The 26,721-nt window shown below is 37.4% G+C and overlaps 1 protein-coding gene across 5 annotated transcripts in view; it reads left to right on the top strand.

Annotated features, from left to right (window-relative positions):
• PKIB (cAMP-dependent protein kinase inhibitor beta) overlaps positions 1-26,721 on the top strand; it is a 109,549-nt gene that overhangs the window by 44,019 nt on the left and 38,809 nt on the right. For 3 of the 5 annotated variants that reach the window (XM_070449888.1, XM_070449886.1, XM_070449885.1), the window contains one exon: positions 24,341-24,410. The exons of the other annotated variants lie outside the window; for them this stretch is intronic. The gene's annotated coding sequence lies outside the window, so the exon portion shown is untranslated. The remainder of the gene's footprint in view (positions 1-24,340; positions 24,411-26,721) is intronic. 5 annotated transcript variants of the gene reach the window in all.

Raw genomic sequence — 26,721 nt, 5'->3', positions numbered from 1 at the left:
GAATTTGAGAATTCCAGAAAGCTAGTCACTGGAGAGCTGGAGCATTCTTAATATGTTGTTTAAAATATACTTTTTAAAAAATGTTAGGTTGACACGTAACTAAAATGCTATCTCTTTTGAGGGAAAGGGGTAAATTCCTGAGTGAATATTTTGCTGTTGCTCAAAAAACAGTGATAGGGCTTCCTGGATTGATTGTTCCAGGTGACTACAGCCTTCGGCAAAGCTACTTGTTTACTTGGAACAATGGTGTGTATGGGGCCATCTTCTCTGACGTATGCTCTAGTGGCCAAGGGGCAAGATATTAATTACTTTGACAAGATTTCAGGTGCAGGCCGTGACTGTGAGAGAGAGTTTTGTGAGAAACCTCCAGGTCATTTCGGGCTTTCCCGGTGACTCAGACTGTAAGGAGTCTTGCCTGCAATGCAGGAGACCCAGGTTTGACCCCTGGGTCAGGAAGATCCCCTGGAGAAGGAAATGGCAACCCACTCAGTATTCTTGCCTGGGGAATCCCATGGTTAGAGGAGCCTGGCAGGCCACAGTCCATAGGGCCACAAAGAATCGCACACGACTTGAGTGACTAAGATAGTCACTTGTTTTCCTCTAAGGGAATTTATCCGGTGCTTTATAATTCAAACCAGGAGTGGTGGGGAGAATGGAAGAGGAGGAATCTGATTCTAGAACATGTACTTTTTTCCTTTGTGTTAAACTCCCTGCATTCTATTTAATACAACTTGAAAGGATTATTTGAAGGAAGAAGAAATGAATTGGGGTGGGAGTGTCTTCCAGACAATGCTTTACTCCCTCCCTCTCGCCTGTCTTCATTGATCATAAGCCAAGCATCACCTCTGATTTTAGATCAGATAGTCTTAGTGTTTGAGGCCAAGCAAATTCCATCTGTCTCCTCTCCCAGCATCTCCCAAGCTCTCATCCTGATGTTCTACTCCAGCGGTGTGGTGTAATGTGAAGAAGTTGTGCTTTGGAGTCAGTTAGACCAGGGTTTGGATTCTTACTACCTCAAGAGGTTAGTAACATTTTCTAAACCTTGGTTTCCTCATAAAATGCAGATGATTCAGAGCATTATGTTGAAATAAGATCATGTGCATGAAAAGTGTGTGGTACAGAGTAGGCACTTAACGATGTATTTTCCTTGCTGTCTCCCCTTCCTGTGACTTCATGAACATAAAAATAAGTACAAAAATAGTGCTCAGGATGGAGATGAGAGCTGTCACTCCTTCTATTTTCTTCAGTACTTCAACTGTGGCTTCATAATTTACATTCTAAAGACAAACCCATGCTAGTTACCATTTACCTCTAGAATGTTCTTTGTATTAATAGGCATTTATTAAAAGTCTGTGTTCAATGTTTTGAACTAAGGCTCAGGAGAACCATGAATACCAACTGGCATCATTGAATGATTGTAGATTTTAAGGATATAACTCACATTTTGATATTCTATCCTCAGACTCTAAAGTCAGATGTCAGCCTTGTTCTCTGTCCTCAGTTGTTACATTTTTTTTCTATGTATTGACTTACTCAACTCTTTGGAATACATTACATTGTCTATTTCTTTCTTTTTAATATCAAACCCTCTTATGATATTAGTATTGGGAAGAATAATTTTGATATCTTCTTAATACTTTGGATTTATTTGTATCATGTATAAGAAAAATATGGCTTCGGTTGGTTCACCTTTTTAATTATAAATATTTTACATAAGAGAATATTGTGTTGTAATATTATTGTAATAGGGTATCATCTAATGTAATATCTAGTGTAATAGCCAGGGTATCATCAAACTTTAAACACTCTTAAAGAGTAGTAACAATAGCATAAATCTCATTTTTATTTTAGGTAGGCTGACTTTAAGCATAAATAATTGGAAAGAATCAGTTTATAGGGAATTTGATTAAAAATGTGTTTACTTAAATAGATTTTAAATATAGTACTTAAATTTGAGAAAAATAAATTTTGCCCAGTGTTTGTAGACTTACTTCTGTAGCATCAAGAAAGACTTTTTCAGCCAAACTGATTTATCCGTGTGAGATGTGTTTCTATGTGTGTCACCTGGCTGGTTCTCATTCCTCTGACCCTGACATCATAGTGCAGCAGGACCACAGAGTTACGCATTTACACATCCAGCCAGCCAGCGAGAAACCCAGCTGGGAGGGGTGAAGGGGCAAAGAGGTTGAAGGAGGGATTGCGACTCTGGGGAGTCGAGGGGATGGGAGACAAGGGCATTCCTAACTTGTAGGTGTGGTACTGAAGGTATAGAGGCAGAACTGGCGTGGAAGTAAAAGTAAATCATTGCATCCATGAAGACAAGGTCACCAGTGATCCTCATGTCTGCTCCACAGAACACTTGGTATGTCTGCCACGTATAGCTCCATCTGGTTCACCTCCGTAGAGAGGCTCTCTCTCCATCTAATTTAGATCGTCCTTGAGTTCTAATTATTCTCTAACAACCTATGTTCCCCCTTCAGAACCCTCATCAAAACTGTAAGTTAAAGGGTTTGATTACTCATCTGTTCTATAATCTCCTTTGTTTTTAGCATCTTGTCTTTCCTGTGTACCACGTTAAACTCTACTAGCTTCTAGTTGCTCGGTACATAGCCATTAAATGAATGACCATCAATAGACTTTCAGTTAATTGCTCTTGGCTTTACCCTTTATTCAGAACTTGAGTCAGAAAGAGACCAATACCATATGATATCACTTATGTGTGGAATCTAAAATATGACACAGATGAACTTATCTATGAAGCAGAGACAGACTCACCACCTTGGAGAACAGTCTTGTGGTTGTCAAGTGGGAGGGGGAGGAATGGATAGGGAATTTGGGTTTAGCAGATCAAACTACTAAAAAAAAATTGCTGCTCTCAGCTATTTATTTGGATCTCTCATGACCATCACCAAAATGCTCAGAAAGTTCCATGTTTTCCTAAGAATGGTTATGCAGTCAGCTTGCAGTAAATATTGGTGATTATTTACATCCAGAAAGCAGCTATTCATCTTTAGTGTCACGATTTATATTAGTTCCCTTAATTACTTTTTATTGATACCAATGACTGATGTTAAGATGATGTTTAGGGGTTAATTTAGGTTTAGTTTTGAGGATGTATGTAGAACTGGTAATGAGGGGATTTGATGAGAGCATGATTATAAAGGTATTTGGATTGTCTCTGGTTTGAGGGTATCTGCATCTGCTTCCTTTTTCATCTTTGTTAATGAAGAGCTTCTGGGACCTTCCTTACACTGATGTTTCCAGCAAACTATATTGATATTTATTGTGTTCTTTTTTCAGCTGTGTGTTTCTTAGCTTTGAGAGATTAGAAAGTAATTCAATTTAAACATTGACTTTCAGCCATATCTCAGTTACTCATACAGTCATTAAAAGTTCACTCAGTTCAGCTTTACCATGAATCATGCAGCTCTTGCTAGAGCAATTAAGGGACGTAACTAAAGACAAGAGCTTTGTCACATGTCAGATATGCAGTGGTGTGTTTGCTCACCTTAAAGAAACATGCGTAAATTCTAAATCTCTTCCACTGTCTTGAATCTCTGAATTAAATTCTTTATGTTGATTAAAATATATGTTAAAATTAAATTTACTAAGATTTCATTTGAATTTCAAGGAAAAACCCAGCTAGAACCTTCATTTGTTTATTAGGAGTAATTAGGAATATTATGTACTTTTAATCTTTTTCAGGTCAAATTATTTTTGGAATAGATTGGTTTTGTCTAGTTCTGGAGTAACAAGTAGGAAATACTAAATATAACATATCTGCAGAAGTGGTTTGGGTGGAGTCATTTCTAGTATGCTTTGATAACACTTGCACATATGGGCACTGGATTAGTTATATATAATTATGATAATTAAATAGTTCTTACTAAGTGATGAGTCAGATTTGAATTAACATTCAGAGAACTAATGATATATAAAAGTTTTGGTTATGCATTACTCTGAATTGGAGTAGGAAATGTATTGGCTCAGTGACTGACTGATTTAAGATTATGACTTAAATACTCTCCCTTGAAGGGCAATAAAACCAGTTGCCTATCTTTTAGCTTGCCACTAATTGCCTTCATTCATTTATACACTCATTTTTCCTTTTTTCAAGCTAGCAATTATTGCTCTTGTTATGGTGGAATGTGCACATCACTATGGAATTTTAACCAGATTGGAATTCAAGCTTGACTTTTCCTTAGTTCTCGTAAGGACTCTTTCTGTGCAGAGCTCTTTGTAAGTTGAGGCCAGGGGAGAGCTTTGTGTTCTTGGCAAGGGTAGACCTGGCTCAGGACTGTCACTGGCTGCTGCATCTTCTTACCTTAAATCTGAACCAGGGGTCACTGAAGACAAAGCATCGGGAGGAAACATGGTCTCTCCAATAGGGAAGATCTCAGTATTTGTTTTCATTGTGCCTTTGCCTCTAAACTGCTTCACAAAACAAAGACAGTATTGTTTTCTCAGAAAAGTTGTGAGAAATAATGAGGTGTTCCTTTAAGTGAATTTGATTAACTTTGCATGTGATACAACATGAAAAATGCAAAGCTGTAGGCACTAATGTTACTGAAGGCAAGTGAGTTTGTATTCAGTGAGAGGGAGGAGTGAAAATAAATTCTGGTAACCATTAATGGATTTGTTATTTAGGAAGTATTCTGGGTCTCTGTTGAGCAGAATCCCAGTGATATGGACTTCCCTCGTGGCTCAGCAGGTAAAAAATCTGCCTGCAGTGTGGGAGACCTGGGTTCGATCCCTGTGTTGGGAAGATCCCCTGGAGAAGGGAACGGCTACCCACTCCAGTATTCTGACCTGGAGAATTCCATGGAGTGTATAGTCCATGGGGTTGCAAACAGTCGGGCATGATTGATGACTTTCACTTTCACTTTCCAGTGATATGTGCCCCTTCTGTCTTTATTGCTTTGATGAATCGTTGAAGTCACAGTGGTAAGGCATGTAGAGAAGATGCTGCTTTGGCAGAGTGTTCAAGGATGGGTTACTTCTAGTTTGCCAAAGCTCCAGGAAAATCTTTATTTCCAGACAATGAGAAGTACCAGTAGTCATTGGATAGTGTGTTTGGGCAATAGGTAGCTTGTGGCTTGGGCAATCTCTAGCAGCCTCAGTTTCCTCATCAATGAAATGAGGATAATCATATCTGTCTTGAGAGTGTTAGGAGGACTCTGATAATAATATGGATTAGTTGCCTAGCACATTTCAGTTTCTCAGAAGAAGATATTTTTATTATGTGTTTATGCCTTAGTTAGGGTCCCACCAAAAGCAGGACTTGAGACAAACTTCTTGGGGAAAACCATAACTATACCTTTTTTTCTTTGGTTTATTACTCAAAAAGGGCCATGATAAAACAAGCATAATAATTGGAAATAATTTAGGGGGAACCAAAATAACACATTCTGTGTGCTTATCTGTGAACTGGGGATAGTAGTGTCTTATTTATAAGACTGTTGTAAAGAGTAAATGAATTTTAACATATGTGAAGGCTTAAAACCATGTGTGGTAACAGGAATGGCTCAGCATTATTATTATTTTATCACTGCTAGTATTATTCTTATTATAGAATAGGGATTTAAGCACAAGGCTCTGCAGTGAGGGAGAACTGGGTTTTAAATCCTTAAACTTTCTCGATTTGCAGCTTTAACCTTGGATATTTACTTAGCCTTTCTGAACTTAGTCTTATCTCTAAAATGGAGATGACAGTGGTTCCCCTCGAATAAGACTGAGAATGAAAACCAACAAAATAGAGAGTTTAGCATAGTTCCTGGCACATTTGAATCCTTTGGTAATGTTAGATTTTATATTAACAGTGACAGCTGTTCATTTATGTAGCATTCATTTGACAAATTTTTATTAAACACCGACTTACTATTTGACTCTCAGGCTTTCTTCTAGACACTGGGGAAATAGTATGAAATATAGCAGAATTATAGCCTAATAGAATGAATATTTTATAATATTAAACAGTAGGCTTGAATGACTTAATATTTTTAATAAAAGCAATTTTTTTTTCATAAGGAACAAAAACTAACTTTACCAAATAGAAATCATATGGACTTTTTAAGTGAATAAAGATGTTTTTTATTTTCATGTAATTTATGTGAAAATGGATGTTTCTTAATACTTAAAAATAATTTGTTTGCTTATCAAGTTTGGAATTTTATTGGAATTTTATTTGCTTCTTATTGGATTAGTTGCCTAGCACTTCTTATTGGAATTTTATTTATTCTTAATTTACATAACAAAATTAATGAGGCATTATATACGTACATAAAATGTACTTGAGTGAATGTAAAATTTTCTAGAGAGTTAGTACATATTTTCAGAAATTGTTGGCCTCAGGGATATTCAACCGTACCATACTTTTTCTCCAAAGGTTATGCAAAATTTAATTATGCTTTTGAAAACATTATGAATGATGAGTCTATCAATAAGACAAACTAAGTGTGAAATCATTATGCAAGACCATTTTGCTGTTACGTGATTTATTTATATTACTGGACTTATTTAATTGTCACACAATCACTGAATAAGTTTTAGCTTGATAAAGGAGAATATATTATTTTGACATCCTTAAAACTCATGGCATGATTCTCACTGTTTGAAAGGAGACATTCTTAACCAGAATTTAAAAGTCTAATTTGATAAACCTCAGTCTCAAGCTTTTTAGGTGTAAAGTTGTCTATGTGAATAACATTGATTTAATGAAGTAGCAAGGGGAAATTTGTAAATGCAAAAGTGAAGTAATTTGAAAATCTATTAGCTGAGAGACTTGTGCTCATGCTGTCTTTAGAGGACACAAGGAAAAAAAGTAAAACATGAGAACTTTTTATATAAAAGACACAGAGAATGACAGTCAACAATAGAAAGATCTGCACAAAAGAAAATAAAAAGTAAAAACACTTACCCTAGCTGCATGATGTTAAAATGTCCTGAAAGCGCATGAAAATTAATTATCTTCTTTAGTTTGCCTTTGCACATGAGTTGGAAATGTCAGACACAGTTCTGGATGAATGAGAAGGCTGAGCACAGAATCATTTGCAGGTGTTTTCTGAACACAGCAGAACTTAGAGGATTCTGACATGCCTAAGAGAGCCCATGATAAACACGGTGGGTTCATCATGCTCGTATGCGTTTTCATTGCTGCTAACAGCATAGTCAAGGGCAAAGAAGCCCATGTGGCATTATGCATTGAGAGTCAATATGACGTAAAAGAACACTGGGGAAGATTCAGAAGACCTGGGTCCTAATTCTTCTTCTGTTCTCCATCCAGACAACTCATTCAGGGCATCCAGACAACTCATTCAGGGCCTCAGTGTATAGGACCTCAGTTCTGAAATTAGAGGACTGAAGTTAATGAGTTAAATATATTCTTCTCTAAGGCATCTGCCAATGTAGCTTTCTGTAGCTCTGTGTTCTGCTGTAGTCTTAATAACTAAACTCTAGCTTCCTCCTTGCTTAGACTTCTTGGCCAAGAGAGCTTGCTTTATGTTTACAGTGGTAATCACTGGGAAGCATAAATGGCCTGAACATCTTGGAATTAAATAAGCACATGGTTACTTACACTGGAAAGTTCCTCTTCCATTAGGCGGATATTCTTCATCAAAATAAGATGAGGCAACCCCCCATGCTGTTTTATAGACCTAAGGATGATTGTATATGTTAGTTAATAAGTGACCAAAGAGAGCATGCTTTCATGTGAAAATTCGTGACTTCTTCAAGAAAAGAGATCTGGAACTGAGTTATAAATAAAAGGGAAAATCTCAGTGATTGACATATTTTGGCATTCAATATTATTACCATTCATGTATATATGAAACATTAATATTTGCAGATTGAATGTTCATACTTAGACATCTCTTACTATTTTAGAAGAATGATCAAAAGATAGAACATATATAAAATATGGAAAATGTAACAAAGTGGCCTCCTAATCCTACATTCTGTGTTTAGAAAAGAAAACGAGCTCAAGTTGGGATCTATTATCAATGTGTTTTTCAAAATGCTATTATGACTAGATGGCTCTATAGATAATCATGGTTGGCATATTGTATGTTAGTCCTCTTTCACATATTCACACTGAACATTAACATCCTCTGAGAATATTTTGCAGTAGATTTACTTTAAAAAATCTTTATTGACATATAATTCACATACCGTAAAAGTCTTCCATTTAAGGAATACATCACAATGGTTTTTTTAAAAATATAAATTTATTTATTTTAATTGGAGGCTAATTACTTTACAATATTGTATTGGTTTTGTCATACATTGACATGAATCCACCAAGGGTGTACATGTGTTCCCCATCCTGAACCCCCCTTCCACCTCTCCCCCCATCCCATCCCTCAGTGTCATCCCAGTGCACCAGCCCCGAGCACCCTGTCTCACGCATCAAACCTGGACTGGTGATTCATTTCACATATGATAATATACATGTTTCAATGCCATTCTCCCAAACCATCTCACCCTCACCTTCTCCCACAGAGTCCAAAAGACTGTTCCATACATCTGTGTCTCTTTTGCTGTCTTGCATACAGGGTTATCATTACCATCTTTCTAAATTCCATATATATGCGTTAGTATACTGTATTGGTGTTTTTCTTTCTGGCTTGCTTCACTCTGTGTAATAAGCTCTAGTTTCATCCACATCATTGGAACTGACTCAAATGTATTCTTTTTAATGGCTGAGTAATATTACAGTGGTTTCTAGTATATTCGTTCACCATCACCATGGTCACCTTTAGATCATTTTCATCACTGCAAGAGAAATCCTTAAACCATCATCTGTGACTCCCCAGTTCCCCCCAAACCACCCCCCAGCTCTTGGAAACCACAAATCTACTTAGTCTCTATAAATTTGTGTGTATTTGATATTCTATATAAACAGAACCATACATGTGTTGTCTTTCACTCAGTATAATGTTACCAAGTTCATGTTGTAGCATACTCCATTCCTTTTTACTTCCAAATGATACTGTTGAAAGGATACACTACATTATGTTTAAACACTCATCAGTTGATGAACATTCACTTTGTTTCCTCTTTTGGGCTATTATGAAGGACATTGCTATGAAGCAGTGTTAAAATGTTATTTCTGTGAAAGTTTTTGTGTAGATATGTGCTTTCATTATTCAGTGGTATATACCTATGAGTAAAATAGCTGGTCATATAGTAACTCTGTTTAGTAATTTGAAGGATTCCCAACCTTTTTTTCCAATGAAGCTGCACCATTTTATATTCTGTATTTATATTTATATTCTGAAGGAGGCTTTCAGTTTCTCCACATCCTAGTCAACACTTGTCATTGTCCATCTTTTTAATTATAGCCATCTTGGTGAGTATGAGGTGGTATTTCAGTGTGGTTTTAATTTGCATCTTCTAGCAGCTAATGATGTTAGATGTTAATAATGTTTTCATGTCCTTATTGGCCATTTGCATACCTTCTTTGGAGAAATGTCTTTTAATATCCATTGCCCATTTTCTAAATTGGGTCATCTTTTATTGATTTAGTTGTAATAATTCCTATATACTTTAGATAAAAGTCACTTATCAGACATGATTGGCAAATAGTTTCTCCACTTCTGTGGGTAACTTTGTCACTTTTTGATGGTGTCTTTTAATGCACAAAATTTTAAACTTTGGTGAAATTTAATTTATATACAGTGGTGGTGGTTTAGTCACTAAGTTGTGTCCGACTCTTGGGACCCATGAACTGTAGCCCGCCAGGCTCCTCTGTACATGGGATTTCCCAGGCAAGAATACTGGAGTTGGGTTGCCATTTCCTTCTCCAGGGGATCTTCCAGATCCAGGGATAGAACCTGGGTCTCTTGCATTGCAGGCAAATTCTGTACCAACTGAGCCACCAGGGAAGCCCTAATTTATTTATATATATATATATATATTTTTTTTTAATTGAAGGATAATTGCTTTGCAATGTTGTGTTCATTTTGTCACTGGTGCGTTTGGTGTCTGTTCCCTGAGCCAAGGTCCTGAAGCCTTACTCTTTTTTTTCTTCTAAATATTTTATAGTTTTAGCTCTTACATTCCGATTTATGACCATTTTAAGTTACTCCAGGGCTTCCCTTGTGGCTTAGCTAGTAAAGATTCTGCCTGCAATGCGGGAGACCTGGGTTTGATCCCTGGGTTGAGAAGATTCCCTGGAGAAGGGAAAGGCTACCCTCTCCGGTATTCTGGCCTGAGAATTCCATGAATGGTCCATGCGGTTGCAGAGTCGACACAACTGAGCGACTTTAATTAAGTTAATCCGTGTGTGGTATGAGATATGGATCCAACTTCATTCTTTTGCATCTGGTTGTCCCGGCACTATTTGTTGAAAAGAAATTTGATTCCCCCATTGAATTATCTTAGGTTGAAAAATTTAACAGTTTGGAAGAGGTTTTGAAAATATCAATTTCTGTATTTTTGATATTTATTTTAGTTTGACAAGAAGAGACTTAGGGTTTGATGGTTGGCATTTTAGCTACCTGAAATTCCACATATGGAAGTAAAACATAGTGAAGCAGAAAAGTAGAATGATGTCATAAGGGGGTTATGAGCATGGTTTGTAAATTACAAGAAACTATTTTGCTATATTAAAGTACTATATAAAAAATATCCTAATAATATTTGATACTCTGAATAAGGACCATCAAAAAGTGCAAGAGGCTGAAAGATGTATAAAGATTCTGCCATGTCCAGTATCTTCTATTTACCAAACATTTTAGAAAGATTCTTACCAACAATATTTACAAAGGATTTACTCTTTCTGTCCAGTTGTAGAAAGAGAGGCTATGGCATTATGGGTACTGTTTAGAGTTGACCCATTTTGCAGCTGGCTTTGTTTCTTTCTGGTATAAAAACAGAAAGCAGAGGCCTGGAGGGAATATCTCTTCCATGAGTGAAGTGGCAACTTTAGCTAAGCCTGAGATTAGTAATAAGAATGTGTGTGCTCAGTTGTATCCAACTGTTTGCGACCCCATGGACCATAGCCTGCCAGGCTCCTCTGTCCATGAAATTTCCAGGCAAGAATACTGAAGTGGGTTGCCATTTCCTCCTCTAGGGGATCTTCCCAACCCAGGGATTGAACCTGTGTCTCTTGCTCCTCCTACATTAGCAGGTGGATCCTTCACCTCTTCACCTAGGAAGCCCTTGGTAATAAGAATAGTTGCTGATCATTACCGAATGGTTTCTTTGTAAAGTTGGTAACATCATTAGTCTCATTTACTAATGGTTGAATTGAAGTTTAGAGATGGTATATAGCTTGCCTACAGACACAGAACTAGTTAGTAGTGGAGGTAGCATAACTCAAGGCTGTCTGAGTTAGCTTGCTATGTTTTACTACCTTCCAAGATAAAAACTAAGATCTTGGAATCTGGTCCCATCACTTCATGGAAAATAGATGGAAAAGTGGAAACAGTGATAGATTTTATTTTCTTGGGCTCCAAAATCACTGCAGATGGTGACTGCCACCACGAAATTAAAAGACGCTTGCTTCTTGGAAGAAAAACTGAGACAAACCCAGACAGCATATTAAAAAGCAGATACATCACTTTGTTGACAAAGGTCTGTATAGTCAAAGCTGTAGTTTTTCCAGTAGTCATGTACGGGTGTGAGAGTTGGACCATAAGGAAAGCTCAGTGCTGAAAAATTGATGCTTTTGAATTATGGTACTGAAGAATATTCTTGAGAGTCCCTTGGACAGCAGGGAGATCAAACCAGTCAATCCTAAAGGAAATCAGTCCTGAATATTCATTGGAGGAACTGATGCTTAAGCTGAAGCTCCAATACCTGAGGCAAAGAGCTGATTCATTGGAAAAGACTGATGCTGGGAAGGATTGAGGGCTAGAGAAGAAGGGCGGATCAGAGGATGAGATGGCTGAATAGCATCATCCACTCAATGGACATGAATTTGGGCACACGCTGGGAGATTGTGAAGGGCAGGAATGCCTGGTATGCTGCAGTCCATGGGGTCACAGGGTCAGACACAACTGAAGGAGAAGCTAAAAGCTTAAGCAAGATTATGAAGGTTCAGTTTAATGGCTCAATCTCTTAAGCATATTTCTTGTTTTCCTTATTTTGATTATAAACATTTCTTATTTACTTCTTTTAATTTGCAAACATTATGGAAACAGGTTCTGTAATGATTCTAGTGCATCTGTTTGTTCTTTTGCATGTCTTGGAACTTCTAGGCATGAGTAAAGATGGTGACAGCTTTTTATCTGTTAGTACCAAAAGGTCATGAGATACCAGGAAGCACTAGCCATGCAAGCTGTTGTGGGATATTTGGTTCATCTCAAGCCAATTTTATGTTTTTTAATCTGTTAGTCTGATCCTGATGTTGTTTATGATGTCTATCTATGAATTTAGGGATGCTATAATTTGAGAAAAGTCTGAGTAAATGTGGCTTGAAAAAAATGTTTAAGTTTAAGGAAATGTTTAAGGAAAAAATGTTTAAGGAAAAAAATGTTTCCTAAGTCAACACACTTTATACCATGCCCTCTAGGAGCTGCTGATACTCTTTCACTATCCCCAGATGGATGCCCTGAAAGGGCTGCCATAACACAATACAACAAACTGGTAATTTGTTATTTCACAGTGTTGTCAGGACTGTGCTCCCTTCAAAGCCTCTAGGGGAAGATCTTTCCTGATCTCTTCCAGCCTCTGGCAGACCCAGGAAAGATCTTCCCCTAGAGGCTTTGGAGGGAGCACAGTCCTGACAACTTGGCTCGTAGATATAATACTCCAGTCTCTGCCTCCATCTTCATATGACATTTCTCCTATGTCTCTGTGTCTTCACATTTTCCCCCTTTTAAAAAAATTTTTTTAACTGAAGTGTAGTTGATTTACACCTATTGTGTAAGTTTCAGGTGTATAGCATTGCAATTCAGATATATATGTGTGTGTGTGTTTCAGATTCTTTTCCCATATAGGTTATTACAGAGTATTGACTAGAATTCTCAGTGCTATACAATAGGTCGTTTCTGGTTATCTGTTTTATACATGTTAGCTGCTTAGTCGTGTCTGACTCTTCGTGACCCCATAACTGTAGCCCGCCAGGCTCCTCTATCCATGGAATTCTCCAGGCAAGAATACTGGAGTGGGTAGCCATTCCCTTTTCCAATGGATCTTCCTGATCCAGGGATCAAACCCAGGTCTCCTGCATTGCAGGCAGATTCTTTACCATCTGAGCCACCAGGGAAGCCCATTTTATACACAGAAGTCTGTATATGTTGATCCTAGCCTCCTAATTTATCCCTGTCTTGCCACCTCCCTTTTCCTTCCTTCTTTTTCTGAGGTCACCGGTTGTATTGGATTAAGGGTCTGCCCTACAATAGTATGACTTCATCTTAATTTGGTTACATCTACAAATAAGATCACAGTCTAAGGTACTGGGGTTTGAACTTCAACATTTCCTTTGGGGAGGAGGGGTCATCGCTCAAGTCATAACCCCAAATCTGGTACTTATGATCCTGCTGGAATGTGACTGACTGAGGTCAGTCCCTCAGAGAAATACAGAGCTGGATAGAATCATACTACTGAAAATAAACTAGTCTCTTAGCGTTTAGAATGACTGCTCTTTTCATCAGCTCCTTCATGAGATGGTTGTATTTTCATGATGATGTGGATTTTCTCATTTTTGAAGGTCCACAGGATGATGTTATTTCAACTAGTGCAGCATGATATGACAACAGGAACACTGCAATGCGACGCAAATATCAACAACCACACAGTCAGTAGGCCGAGCAGATAATGTGCCTGAACTAGCTGTGACAATCAGCAAATGATTGATGTGTGAAGCACAGCTTTTAGCAGCAGCTGCTTCCCTGAGAATTGTGAATCACCATTTTAGTGAATCACCGTTGCAGCTGCCTTTTTCCTCTGAGCCAGATAAATCCTGACATGAACAAGGTGCTGATAGAAGAAGTGTAAATTCGGCTAGTAGTAAATGTCACTGGCCTCTGTGTGAGACATGTAGTCATTCTCGAATCTGAGAAGGGGAAGGAAGGAGATAACTTTGACATTAAATATATATTCGTTGAGTTTTGTCTCTTTTTTTTTTGTTCTGTCCATAATCTTCTTGCCTTGAATGTAATGTCTTAAAGTGAAGCATGTTTAAATAAGTTAATTCATCTTTTAAATAATAAATATATTTAATGTAAAGAATTTAGTGTGTCTACTAAGCAACACTCTAGGGAAAAGTACATCTTTGTAGAAAAGTGGATTAAGACTTTCCTTTATTCTACTTTTGTACTTTAATGATGTTAACGTTTTAAAATTCAGCGGTGAGTGTTGGGCTCCAGTCATGAAGTGCAGTCTGTACAGTTTAATGCAGTGGCCTGCTCTAAATGGCTCTCCATTTCTAGACAGATTATGAATTAGAAAAGTGATGGGTTTTTTTAGTTGACCTATATACCTGGATTTAAAAAAGAATCCTCAAAATGGTGATAACAACAACGACAGAGAGAAACAAGGCTAGGCTGCCTCTCTTAGTAAAGGTAAATGGGAAAACCAGAAATGAGCATTTCAGCCTAAGCCTCTTTATTGATGAACTGAGTTTGAAGTCTTGGTTGGTTTGCTTTTCGGAGTTAATTCTTAGAGATAGTTTCCAAGAATAACTCTTGCAAAGACCTGTTAAAAATGAATTTATCTCAAAATGCCACTTCAGATTTTTTCTTCATGCTATTCTAAAATCTAAAACTAACAATCAGTGTTTTATTTAGGTAGAAGCACCTAAATCTGAAGCTTATTAAATAGTTAACAAAGATATATGCCTCAGAATAAGATTTCTCTAATACATTTTCTTCTACCTGTGTTTTTCCTAGACGGTAGGAAGAAGAAATAGCCATGACTGAGAATATTAGGACAAAGTAGATTAAAGAGGGAAACCTCTGACCCAGGAAATAATGGGATCAAAACCGCACAGGAAATCATACAGAGTTAGTTTTGAAAGGAAATGGAGGTCAGGAGGAAGGGATAAAAAAGTTGGCTATAAATTAATTTTATTAATGAAAAAAATACCCACGCGTGTTTGAAATTTTCACAGCTCTTTTTTGGTTCTGTGTTGGTAATTGACAGTTGGGTTTCAGATGAAGCTAAGTTTATACTCCTTTGCCCCAATAAAGTAATGATTTGTGGTCTTGTAGCGCTTGCTAACCTTCTGAAGTGCACATTCTCCTTGGCTGCAGAGAACATCCTAATAATGATGACTACTGTTTATTAAGGTATTTATAATAAGACAACATCTCACTTAATCTTCAGAACACTCTGTGAGCAAAAGTTCTGTTTTTACATTTGTTGCTGTTGTCATATGTTGTCAGTCTCCCAGACTGACCTCACAGACGGCAGCACGCCAGGCCTCTCTGCCTCTCACCATCTCCCAAAGTTTGCTGAAGTTCATGTCCCTTGAATCAGGGATGCCATCCACCCGTCTCATCCTCTGACTCTCTCTTCTGCTTCTGTCCTCAGTCTTTCCCAGCATCATGGACTTTTCCAGTGAGTCAGCTATTTGCTTCAGATGACCAAAATACTGGAGTTTCAGTTTCAGCATCAGTCCTTTTAATGAATATTCAGGGTTGATTTCACTTTAGATTGACTGGTTTTGATCTCCTTGCTGTCCAAGGGACTCTCAAGAGTCTTCTCCAACACCACAGTTCAAAAATATCAATTCTTCAGCTCAGCCTTCTTTATGGTCCAGCTCTCACATCCATACAGGACCACTGGGAAGACTCTAGCCTTGACTATATGGACCTTTGTCAGCAGAGTAATGTTTCTGCTTTTCAATACACTGTCTAGGTTTGTCATAGCTTTCCTGGCAAGAAGGAAACATCTTCTGATTCATAACTGCAGTCATCCACTGCAGCGATTTTAGAGCCCAGGAAGAGGAAATCTGTCACTACTTCCACTTTTTTCCCTTCTATTTGCCATGAAGTAATGGCGCTGGATGCCATGATCTTAGTTTTTTTAACATTTAGTTTTAAGTTAGCTCTTTCACTCTCCTTCACCCTCATCAAGAGGCTGTTTAGCTCCTGTTCATTTTCTGCCATTAGAGTGGTATCATCCACATGTCTGAGGCTGTTGATGTTTCTCCCGCCTATCTTGATACCAGCTTGTAACTCATCCAGCCTGGAACTCATCCAGCCTGGCATTTCTCATGATGTGCTCAGTGTATAGGTTAAATAAACATGGTGACAGCAGACAGTCTTGTTGTTCTCCTTTCTCAATCTTGAACCAGTTGGTTGTTCCATACAGTGTTCTGACTGTTGCTTCTTGACCTGCATACAGGTTTCTCAGGAGACAAATAAGGTGATGTGGTATCCCCATCTCTTTAAGAGCTTTCCTCAGTATTTATTATGATCCACACATCAAAGGCTTTGGTGTAGTCAGTGAAACAGAGGTAGATGATTTTTTGGAATTCCCTAGCTTTCCCTATGATCCAGTAAATGTAGGCAATTTGATCTCTGGTTCCTCTTTCTTTTTTCAATCCATCTTGGACATCTGGAAGTCCTTGGTTCACATAATGCTGAAGCCTAGCATGCAAGATTTTAGGTTTGACCTTACTAGCGTGGGAGATGAGTCCAGTTGTCTGATAGTTAGCACATTCTTTCATACTACTCTTCTTGGGAATTGGGATGAGGATTGACCTTTTCCAGTCCTGTGGCCACTACTGGATCTTGCAGATTTGCTGACATATTTAATGCAACACCTTGATGGCATCATCCTTTAGGGTTTTGAATAGTTCTACTGGAATTCCATCGCATCCATTAGCTTTATTAACAGCTTTATTATCTTCCTCTATGGCAGAATGGAGGAAAACTACTAATAGCCCCAGAAAGAATTTTCACATTATACCTAAGAAGAGTGGCCCAGTTACTAAAGTGGCCCAGTTATGGTTATGTTTCAGAGCCAGCCTGGCTCCAAAGCTCATGTGCTTAGCCTTATACTGTTGTTAGTATTAGAATCTCTCCCAGTCTTAGCCTGCTGTGACCACACTTTTATGCTCATCTGAATTTCTTTGCTTGGTGTTCTCACCACTGACACTGCCAGACTTGAAGGTTAACATTTCAAAACCCATAAAGCTCCCACAGAATTATCTGTGCAGATATGGCAACTAAAGTCCAGAGGGCTTACTATGTTGCAAGAGATCATTGTGTCCATTTCCTAAGAGCATCTTGCCTCACCCCCAAAGGGCACCAAATCTATTTGAAAAACAGCTTTCTAAAGTTGGGGCTCTATCTTGGTTTTGTTGTACCACTCCTCCATCTTTCCCTTCTGTTGGTCTAGGAGTCTGTCACTTTGTGATAGATTTGCAAGATGACATAACCTTGAATACTAGTCCTGAACTGCCTTCAAGGACATTGCTGTGCTTTTTGTAAAAGCGGATCAGGTTCCTTTGAACAAGTTACTGATTGTATCAAGGTGGGGATGGAGCATCTGGTGTTAAAATATAATGCTAGTAGGATGACTCATAAAAACCACTGTGAAAAAAATAGATTTGCATATCCATAATGATCTCTTTCCTACGCATTTACTCTTTGCTCCTCCTGTAGGTTAACTTAGTCAAGCATCACTGTCATTATTGAGTCAGTCTGACTTTGTGGGTTCAAATCTTAACACTGCTTGGCACTGGCTCTATTATAACCTCAGGATCCCTCAGGAATCCAATGGTGTCAGTGTTTACTTCTGGGGACTTTTATAAGGATTCATCGAGAGAATATTTAAGACGTAACTGGAAAATCATGGATACTCAGCAATTGTTTGCTCTCTTCCCTCCCAATGAGTTCATATATTCACTTTCATATATAAGAGTTTTCACTGGCTTTCTTCTGTGATCATAAATATTTGGATACCAGATCTAAATCTGCCGGTGTGAATATCACAGCATTGTGTTTAGTCCTTAAAATTTTAACTTTTATTATTAAGATAAAAATTATTTATTAACTGTGATGCCCAACAGTTTTCTCATTAGCCCCAGGTAAACCTATTAAAATACTGTAAGTCATATGGAACCCTTGTCAGGCTTATGAGCTGATATGCTGCTGTTTGAAGATTATAATATAGGCAAGAAAGTAATATAGACTAAGAAGTTTAATATTAGAAAAATTTAATAGGTACTTCCTTTCTTTAAGCTTTACAAAGAAGCGTTGTGAAGCAGTGGGTAGTTTATAATGAATTTCTGTCTGGTGCTTTTATGGTTGGTTTTTGTATGGCACATGGTGAGACAGTGGAGAAAAGGGGCTTTCCTGAATGATCAGAGTGGCTTTCAGATGTGTTAAGTGCCAGGAATATTAGAACCACATGAGCCACATGTGACGTGTTAGGCAGAACAGATGTGAGTGAAGCTTGACAGTTGTTCATGTTGAATGCTGAGTAACATGAAATGCAATCCTCTCTGCCGCCCCCACCCCTGACACAAACACTCTTCCCTGACACCAACTCAAAATAATAAAAAAGCCATTTAAATTAATTTAATGGTGTGTGGCAACCTTTTTTTCGATATTTTGCAGCCATTTATAAGGGAAAGGTCACCTTATAAGGGTGGGCAGATTCTTCCATCCTGATTTACTTGGAGGAATGAATAGTAGTGTCTGGTCATGCCATACAAAAAAAGGGGGGTGGGTGGTGGAATCCTAAAATTCGAGCCAGTGTTAAGAACTTAAAAAGAAGACTGATTATGAAGCTCAAATATAAGGCTGGAAATAACAAGGACTAAAACTATGCCTAAAACATTGTGAAGATCATGGATAATACAATCTCTATGTGAAGAAGGAAAGATTACTAACAGACATCTATCTCTTCAAAGGAGAGGAGGGGAATATAAGTTTCTCATATAAAGTGAATTAATATGATTGGTTGCAATGAAAATGTGGTGGTAAAGAATCTTGGAGTTTTCCCTGATGACTTTTGGGTAGCTGAAATGTACATTCTGCTGGCTAAACGTAGAGAGAAAATAATCTTACGAAAAAAACTACTATAAGGAACTTCATCAATCTGAACTAGATGGTAGAATTAACACTAGAAATCATTGATTTGACTCCTCCCTAAAAAAATACAGTTCGGTTGGATGACCGAGGCCAGGTGGGGAAGAAAGACTGTTTAGAGGGCATGGTGTGACAACACTGCCTGAATATTTTGGAAAACTGGTGACCTTTCAGTAACTGAAATGCATCTAGAAAGTGATGCAGATTGCATTTCCAAACTCCTGCTTCTTGTAAGTAGCAGTTGACTTGCATGTTGCCAATCTTATTTAACTTTAAGGTTTAAATGTGAAATTTAGATCCACTGTATCTTTGAATGTAAGTTAATAAAAGTTGAGGAGAAGGCTTCTGTTTCATATTATCATTTCTACGCTTAAAAACATCAGCCTCCTAGAAAGATTGAGGGCAGTAGCAAAACACTTCTCCTTCCATTTCCCTTCATTCCTTTTACTCCGTTGCTTCCTCTCTTGTGAGAATGCAGAAAGGAGAGAATGATTTAAGTGTCTGTTGTTTGTTCTTTGCTGCCTTGTAACTAGAAGTTTGAGTTGGAACTAAAGCATGATTGACACCTGACTTGTTCAGAACTCTGATTGATGCTTTTCTCATTTTACGTAACTTTAAACTGATTTAAGAAGTTTAGACCACATCAGATACCTTTTAAATTTGCTTGCCATCTTGGATTAAAGGTTAATTCTATTATTTCATATTTTCAATCATTCAGTTCAATTCAGTCACTCAGTCGTGTCTGACTCTTTGCGACCCCATGAATCGCAGCACGCCAGGTCTCCCTGTCCATTGCCAACTCCCGTAGTTTAACCAGTAATTACCCTTCTCTCATTAATTGCCGCTTACTGCTTCTTCCTCCTGCCTCTTGTGAGAACACACTATTATTCATTGACACACACACTGATCTCTTTTAGCCTGAGATTCTCTTAGTTCTCATCTTTTCAACTCTACATATGATATAAAATTGCTAAAATTTCTGTTTTTAATTTTCTCCTTTTGCCTGAGTGCCAGGCCCGTAGTTCCAAGTTACTTACTCTGCCTTCCCTTTGGCAATATTGCCAGCATCTAAACTTACTAGCTCTTCTCCTCATCTTTTATTTTGTTAGTGATTCTGTGATCCAGTTCCCTAAACATAAAACCTTGCAATTGTTTAATTCATTGCCCTCCTTCATTCACTTTGGCCTGTCACCACATTCTGTGGGTTTTTCCACTTCAAAACGTTTTTTATTCATCTGAATTAGTTAAAATATTGGTTTGACAGTTATAGTAAAGTCCTGAAATAACAGTGGATTAAACATAGTGTGGCTCAGATGGTAAAGTGTCTGCCTACAACGCGGGAGACCTGGGTTCTATCCATGGGTTGGGAAGATCCCCTGGAGAAGGAAATGGCAATCCACTCCAGTACTCTCACCTGGAAAATCACATGGAGGAGCCTGCTATCACAAAGAGTTGGACATGACTGAGCAACTTCACTTTCTTTAAACATAGTGTAGGTTTAATTCTGTCTTATGACAGCCCAGGTAGATGGTACAGACATGGTGTAACAGCTTGACATGTTAGGGATACGGGCTACTTACATCTGTTGCTTTGTCATCCCCAGGGTAGTGTCCTTGTCCACGTGGTGAATGATAGCTCACCATACAGATACTATCAAGTTTTCAGAAAAGGAAAAAGAGAAGGGAAGGGCCACACTCTCCTCTCTTTTAGGGTATAACCTAGAAATGCATACATCACTTATGCTCATAGCTCATGTTTCAGTGACAAAATCCAGTTATGTGGTTGCATCTAGCAGCACATGAGGCTTGGTAATGGGGTCCTTAGCTATGTACCCAGCTGAACTTTCTATTTTTTAGAGAAGAAGAGCAGAAGAGCTATTGGGAGCCCAACCAGAAGTCTCTGCTACACCTTCCTTAATCCAGTTTTATTGTCTCCCCCTTTGGTGGGCCTTTATTGCCAATGCCAAGATTACTTCTAGAGTCTTAGAGCTGGATTTACTGTTTGTTTACTATCAATTCACTCATTTTTCTATTCAAGAGCCATTTTTTGTTGTTGTTGTTAAACCTCGGCTTAGTAACCCACTGCATAAATTCTGTTTCAAAACTCTTGATAATCTGGTCCTATTCTACCTGCTTCTGATCTGTTTTCAACTTTCATTCATTAATTCTTTGTTTATCCAGTAAACATGTGTTGAGTGCCTGCTCTGTGTCAGGCACATAGAGTCATTTGTTTTTCTAAGCTAGTTCATTTGAGTTCTGTGGATAGAAAACATCATTGTGAATGTCCGTGCTCTCTCATGTCACATTGATTCATCTTTTGATGTTTGTTTTCATCTTTATAATGCTTGAGAGATTAAATGCATCATCAGAAAACAGCCTTTCAGAAATGGGTCTTGTAGTTGAAGTGGTCAGCTTTTTTTAGGAAGCAGATGAAGTTAATTTTTTTTTTTTTGCATTTAAGAAAATTATTTTAATTCAAGTATAATTGCTTTATAATGTGTTAGTTTCTGCTGTACAATAATGTGAATTTGCTATGTGTATACATATATTTCCTCTCTTCCATCCCCTCATCTGCCATTTTGAATGTTCAGGTCTTTATACATTTTAGAACTATGATTTGCCTTTAGAAACAAAAGTAGAAACTAATGCCCCTTGAAACAGCTATAACTAGATTTAGTAGCTCATTGAAATTGTAAAACAGCTCAGTTCAACCATTGACTAAGAATTACCTCACGTAGTTCTCTAGTTGCTTATTTGTTTTCAAACAACTTCATCTTCAGTCCTACAATCCTAGGTATGATAGAGGCAGACATTTATTTAACATAACCAACCAGTCATCATCTTTCTGTTTGTACTTCATTTTTGGAGAGAAATTGTCAGATCAGGTCCAGGGCTAGGGTGAGGTCCATGAGGCCAAACTGTGTATAAGTGCAGTGTTAGATCTATCTGCAGTGAACAGGACCCTTCTGTTTTTATGCAGAGTTTTGCATATTGACTTGCCTGACTGCTCGAGTCATGATAACTTCCAAGTTAGACAGTATAGATTTAAAAGAAAAAAAAAATTCATTATTTTATCAAACCACAGAAGCTAAAAGTACCTTAAATCTTACCAGATCATACTTTAAAAATGTATGTTTGCAAATGAGATCTGATGGGGATGTGCAGGGAAGCCAGTCTGTGAAAATAAGGCAGGGGCATCTACAAGGAAGACAGTCCAGTGTCCAGGACCGATCATTCAGCTGCTTTATCTATTTCATTGTCTTAGAACAGCTACGCTTGTTCCCTCTTCAGCATGGTAGCCTTATCTCTAAAGTGGCAGTGTTGTCAAGTAATTTTCAAACTACACTTGTGGAGGGAGAGTTGAGGTGAAAGAAGACAGAGTGGGTAGAGACTGAAGCTGTTTTAGCCAGAGCCGCTCTGTTTGTATCTGTCTTACATATTGGCCACCTGCTGAAGAGTTCATTTCGGAAAAAAATATTTTAAAATAGTTTGAAAATAACTAAAAGTAGCTGATTTGCAAGATCTATGCTAATTCACAACCCTGTGCATGTATGCTAATATGATGAATTTCTGCTGATCCACCCACATCTTGATCTGGTCCTCTTGCAAAGCCCCTAATAACTTTTGCTGAAACCACTGGCCTTTTTCCCTTGGGAATCTCTTAGTTGTTATATGTATATCACCAGGTTTTCCCTAGATTTAACTGCAGTTACAGGAGATAATGGAGGAAAAATTAGATCTTGTATAGTAGCAAGATCTTCTAAATTCTGCATCCAACCTGGAAGTTCAGGAAGAACATAGTAGAACACTTAGTTATATTTACAGTATTCTTATTTGATTTAAATTTCTGCTAATGTATTTAACATACATGTCAATGATAATATAACAAACTATGTTTTTCATTAGAAGAGTGGTACTTATAATTTATAAACATGAATTTTTGTAAATAGGAGATGTGTGCTCAAAACAATTTGTTGATGATGTTAAAGGGATGCCACTGTTCTTAAAGCCTTTTCAGAAATTACTTTTCTTTTGTTGGTAGTTTTTTTTGTTGTTGTTGTTGGTAGTTTTTGATAATTGATAGTTTAAAGGATAAGTAAAGAGTCTCTCAGTCTCTTAATCTTTAGTGTATTTGTGTTTAGCATATCACCCATAAATCTGAATTTTGATGTCTGTGAAGAATCAAAAATTCATATGGATATTATTTTAAAAGTCCGTTGCATGAATATATTTGAATATAGCATAAGCTGCAAAGAAATGAAAAGGGAAAAATAACTTTTTTTCTTTCTTTTGATTCTAGTAAAATAGAAAGAGATAGGTGGAAATTCATAAAATGGAAACAGAATTTAATCCTGGACAAGGTGTAAAGTTATAGAGATTTATTAAATAGACATTTTAAAGATGTGAATAACAGTGTTAAGTTTTACCGAACTGATTTTAAACTGGTTTCCTATTTGCAGTTTCTACTAGATCTTTGCTGACAGCCATAAACAAATGTTTGAAAAATTAGGACTACAAAAGTATTTTTCTTGATCTTGCTCTCTTGGGGTGCATATTTGCATTATATTACATAAATTTTGAAGCTTGTAAAACTTTTACTTTGTTACTACTTCTCATATGATCATCTGTTCGTTTATTTTTCTCTTCCTCTTCTCGGTTCCCTTTATCTCATCTGAACAAATGGGACTCATTTGAAGGAAAACAGTTTCAGATACACAGTGAGAGGAACAGAGAAAACCATATAGGAAGCTGAGTAGAGGAACACAGTTGAAAGATGTCTGCTCTGGGTTTTAAAATTCTTACGCAGTGATAAATATGCGTTCAAGCAGCTCTGAGTCTGAAAAGCACCTCACAAACCTTGACATTCAACTGATATTTATTGCATCCCTCCTACCATGTGCAAGGTGAATGAATCATAGTCTGTGCCCTCAAAAGGCTTTAAGAAACTTGTGTGAGGTGAGGGGTGAGAAGGCAGGCACTAATCAGAAATTAACAATATAGGTGATAGGTTCAACAGTAGAGAAAGACTAGAGTGTTCTAGAGCAGAGAGGAGGGAACCTACGTGATGACTTTCTCAACTTGACATTAATCCCTAATTGCACTGTTGTAGTATAATTGCAGTTTGTAGCTGGCAATTCTAGGTACTAACCCTTGGTGACATGAACCCTTTTGACTTTTAATAGAAAATTTTGTTGTAGAATTGGAGATTCTGCTTTTCTCAAGAAAGTCAAACAAGTCATGGTGTTTACCAGTTTTAAGTTAGAAAAATACAAAATGATTGAAATTTGATGATCAAAATGGATTTTCACCTTATCTGGTTTTTCATAGTCTTTTTTTTTTTTTAATTTACAGGAAAAAGGGTTTGTCAGAGTTTCTTCCTAAACCTGTCTTAGAAATAGCAGCATATTTTAATCAGAGATTTGTAAGTATTTTCTTCTTCTTTATTTAGGAAATTAGATACTGATTTTGTGGAAGAAATGGCTCCTTCAGTAAAACATTTGACAAGATATAGTGATACAATCTGAGTTGGCATGCAAAATTTGAATGGGAGCAAAGGACACACAAAAGTCACCTTTCAGAAAACAAAACAAGGAAAACAAATCCTCAGTCAAAAAACCTTCAACAAATCTATCAACAACTACTGAATGTTTAGTTATTTTTTTTGACATTTCTCTTTCTTAATGTCATTTTTCTTACTTTTCCCCTTTGTGAAAATATCTGTGTGTTCACATATTTTAGAAAGGCTGTAACATCAATGTGAAAGGAAGAGGGAAAGAGTAGGATATGAACAGAGGAAAGGGGAAGAATTTGAATTCTGTTAAAAACTGTACGGTTTTGGACAACTTTGTCTTTTCCATTAATGATTTTAGTGAGTTGTTTTAAAAAAAATCAAAGTTAGATTTCATGATAGCTATGATCCATTTGGTTTCATCATATTTATGAAATACCTCCTATTGTGTGATACCAAGTACTGGTCAACGCAGGAATGGGGCATCTGGGAGATCCTTTTTACTTCAGTGTAGCAAGAGATCAAGACAAGCATATCTCTTCACAAACATATTTTATTAAACAAATTGAGATGAATCAAGGGGGGCAGAGAGTTTTGTCCTAAAAAAATGTGTTTGTAGTAATAGCATTTTATATTGTATTCCCTGAAAGATATTTCGAGTCTCATGTTGTCCTATTTTAGCATGTTGAAAGGCATACAGTCTAGGGTCCATGGTATAAAGATAGATTAATGAAGCAGAGTCAGATAATTAAGGTCTGGAGGTGGTTGGGCTCCTCACCAAGTGGGCAAGACCCTGCATAGCATACTTCTGGGCTTCTTATCAGCTAATACTTGTTTCAAAGGTTGTTGACTGGAAGTGATGACTACCTTGGATCATTTTAGGATCCTAGGGCATCCCTTAAATATTGTTGTTTATTAGTTACTAGTCCTTACATCTTGGCTAATCTGTGATTATTTTTAATGACGTAAACATTTGTGATGTCAGTAATAAAGCCAGCCGCCAGGAACTGAGGCATATTGCTAACCAGCAATCTTATCTTATCCTCAGATAAGATCTCAGCAGATGGTTTAATTAAAAGGTTATACTGAACTCTTTAATTCCACGTTCTATAGCAGTATAGGCTGTTCTTTAGCTGTGTGGCATTATTTTTCAGTTCTCCTGTATCCATTTATGAATTTCATGGTTTTGGAGAAATTACCTGAACTCTCTGCTGCTTCAGTTTGTCAGTAAAATGAGGGTAAAAGTGCTTGTATCACAGTTTTGTTATGGGAGTAAACAAGATGATGAAATACGATAGAAATAATAATGATGAATAGACCTCTATTGCAGTCAGAACTTCCTGTCTTCACTATATTGTTCAGTAGACTTTGAGGTCTTGCCTGTATGATTATTTCATTTGTCAGCATATATAAGCTATTTGTAAAATCACTGAAAGAATTGTTAAAATGCAGATTTGGGGCCATCTTCCCAGATATTTTTGCCAAGCATCTTAGATAATTTACATGAAAATGATCTACAGGCTACCCTTTGAAAAACACTATTTTTCCTTTGTAAATGAGCCCCAAATTAGTTGATCACCAAAGGCACATGAGAGCCTTGTAAAAAAACATACCCAGGGTTCCACCTTAAAGATTCTGATTTGGTAGGTCTGGTGCAAGGCATCAGAGCTTGTTTTTCGAAAGTTGCCACACTGATTTTGATATTTGCAAACTGCTGCTTTATAGCCTTACTGTATCTCTAATTTTTTATTCATAAAACTTTTGGCTGTGCTTACTGTATGTGGATGAGGGAATATCATTATGAATATGCGCTTCAACATATTCAAGTTACAGAAGTGAAAAGGATGAGGTTAGATGTCTGCATTTGCAGTCATTACCCAGATTTACAGTCTTCTTACCCTTGGTTGTATAGCTGCATTAGTAAATCCAAGTGCTTACTCCCTATATTGAAGAATTTCTGCATGAGAGGCTACTATAGGAAACCATGTAGTTCAAACCTCTCATCTCACAGAGCAGGAAAATGAGGCCCAGAGCTTTGCCCAAGGCCATGGCCAAGTCTTGGATCAACACCTGGATTTCTACCCCCAGCTCAGTTCCATTTCCATCGCATCAGCTGACTGCCATGTCAGGAACCTGTGACACCTATGAAACCAGTTCTTCTAGCGTTGACTGTATGTAGGCTTCCCAGCAGGTGCAGAAAGCACTCTGTGACTCAGCTTTCCTA

The sequence above is a fragment of the Odocoileus virginianus genome, chromosome 19 (genome assembly GCF_023699985.2).
Source record: "Odocoileus virginianus isolate 20LAN1187 ecotype Illinois chromosome 19, Ovbor_1.2, whole genome shotgun sequence".
NCBI classification, from domain to species: Eukaryota; Metazoa; Chordata; class Mammalia; order Artiodactyla; family Cervidae; genus Odocoileus; species Odocoileus virginianus.
The sequence above is the reverse complement of the archived record's forward strand: the minus strand, read 5'-3'. Positions and strand labels throughout refer to the sequence as shown.